We start from the raw sequence: 2,500 nt of genomic DNA, 5'->3' as shown, positions 1-2,500 counted from the left end.
TCTTTCCTCCCTCCCTCCTACCTTCCTCCCCTCCTCCTTTCCTTTCCTTCCTTCCTTCTTCCCTCCCTTCCTTCCTTCTTCCCTCCTTTCCTTCCTTCCTCCTTTCCTTCCTTCTTCCCTCCCTTCCTTCCTCCCTCCTTTCCTTCCTTCTTCCTTCCTTCTTTCCTTGACTCGAGGACAACAGGAGGGTTAAGTGCTGCCTGTTGTTAGTGTATAAATGAGCTATAGTCTATCTGAGTTTTAATGCAGCTGGATTCACAGTTTAGTTTTCCTCATTTACATATTTTTAACATCGTCTGATAAACAAACTTCCAGGTTCATTCCAGCAGCTTTGAGCAACTAAAGGTTGTTTAACAGCCACCAAACATCTGTTGGCACATCTGTATAAATGAACCTCAAACGTGTATTTATGCTTCTCGCTGTGTTTTGTTCCACTAACAGATGTTTTGTGGCTGTTTCTGAATTGTTTCCCTCATTTTAAACGTCAATATATCTGAACTCAGAGCACAGCTGCTGTTATTAAGCTGGACGAGGTTTATGTTGATGTGATCAGAGAATAATGATGAAATAATGATTTCACTGGTCAGCACTCTACAACAGAGATTACAATGTGAGTTTAGCTTCATTAAAACACAGTTCAGGTGATCTGACGGCAGGAAACGGAGGTTTAACCATAGACTGTAGACTGTACCCATTGGTTTGTGGACTGCTGCTCGGAGGCCAATAGTATCGGATCTGAGCAGCGCCATCTTGAACATTTCAGGTGCATGCTGGGAAAAATAAAAACATGGATTCTACTTATATGGGCATCAGGAGGAGCATGAGGCGCCCTCCTGAACCTGTGAACCAATCAACCTGTCAATCACCATGTAGCCACGCCCTAATGCATACCCTGCTTTATCGTCACATATAAAATCAGGGAGGCCAAAATGTCCCAAATGAACATCATACTGCATTGAAGAAGGCTTTAAACTAGCGATTGAGACCATAAACACATTTTGAAAACGTTTACTGAGGTTAGAAATCAAGTGAGAAGTTGGTGAATTCTCCATTGACTTGTATAGAGACGGAAGTCCTTTTGACACCAAAACGGTCGCCCCCTGGTGGCCTTTTGATAGAATGCAGTTTTAAGTTACTTCCTGGTTGGCCTCATTTCAGAGGACCGGAACTCCCCGCCTGGGTTTAACGAGCTGTCGAGGCCGTCAAACATGCATCATTCGCCCCCAACACACAGTTTGTGAGTCCATTTGTACAGATTCCCATGTCAATATTTTCGGATGGAGCTCAACAGTCTGACTGACTGACTGAGTGATGAAGTTACACTATTGGTCGGCTCAAGCTGGCAGAAGATTTATTATCTGTTTATACAGCAGCAAACACTTCAGGAGGAGTTACAGCTAAACATTAATAAACTTATTATAGTGAGTTATAAACCGTTAACTGTTTATATGCTGATTATTAAACATGACCACAGTGACCCAAAGAGCGTTACCATGGAGACGACATATGTAGGATATAGAACATGAGAGTGAGTGTGTGTGAGAGAGACGGTGAGACAGGAAGTGCAGTGATTCTGCTGATCCTCACTTCCTCCACTCTCACTTCCCCCGATTCCATCCGACCAATCAGGAGCCAGGAAGACGGACGGAGCCGGCAGAGAAAAGAGGAAGAGAACCGGTTAAATGTGTGTGTGACATTAAACCTGACTGGGCTCATGTGACACATGTGTGCACGCTGTGTGTATGTGTGTGTGTGTGTGTGTGTGTGTGTGTGTGTGTGTGTGTGTGTGTGTGTGTTTGTGTGTGTGTGTGTGGGTCTGCCACAGGGTTAGGCAAGCAGTGGTTGTGGGTTATTGTAGGTCAACATGTGTACGTGCATGTCTGTGTTTGAGTGTGTGTGCATGCGTGTGTGTGTGTCTGTGTGTGTATGTGTGTGTGTGTATGTCTGAGTGTGTGTTTGTGTGTGTGTGTGTCTGAGTGTGTGTGTATGTGTGTCTGTGTGTGTGTGTATGTGTGTGTGTACGTGTGTGTGTGTGTCAGAGCGTGTGTTTGTGCGTGTGCATGCGTGTGTGTGTGTGTGTCTGAGAGTGTGTTCATGTGTGTGTCTGAGTGTGTGTGTGTGTGTATATGGGTTTGTGTGTGTGTATCTGTGTGTGTGTGTGTGTGTGTGTGTGTGTGTATATGGGTGTGTGTGTGTGTATCTGTGTGTGTGTTCATGTGTGTGTCTGAGTGTGTGTGTGTGTGTGTATATGGGTGTGTGTGTGTGTATCTGTGTGTGTGTGTGTGTGTGTGTGTGCGCCATGTTGAACTCCGACAGGAAGTGTGAAGTTGGTTTCATGTTGCAGTGATGGTAAAAGTTGTGTGTGGTCAGAAGTTAGTTTGAAGGGAAATGACTGAATGTGTGAACCAGCTCTGTAAGTAGTTAATTAGCTCGTTAGTGTGTGTGTGTGTGTGTGTGTGTGGGGGGGGGGGGGGGGGTAGGGTTAGAGCTCTACCTGTGG

General features: G+C 45.2%; 2 protein-coding genes across 2 annotated transcripts in view; both read left to right on the top strand.

Annotated features, from left to right (window-relative positions):
- Positions 1 to 2,500, top strand: part of LOC133991866 (NACHT, LRR and PYD domains-containing protein 14-like) — a 721,507-nt gene that overhangs the window by 264,962 nt on the left and 454,045 nt on the right. The window lies entirely within an intron of this gene.
- LOC133991775 (KH domain-containing RNA-binding protein QKI-like) overlaps positions 1 to 2,500 on the top strand; it is a 24,958-nt gene that overhangs the window by 17,950 nt on the left and 4,508 nt on the right.

This window comes from Scomber scombrus, chromosome 12 (genome assembly GCF_963691925.1).
Source record: "Scomber scombrus chromosome 12, fScoSco1.1, whole genome shotgun sequence".
Lineage (NCBI taxonomy): Eukaryota > Metazoa > Chordata > Actinopteri > Scombriformes > Scombridae > Scomber > Scomber scombrus.
This window is presented reverse-complemented; position numbering and strand designations above follow the sequence as displayed.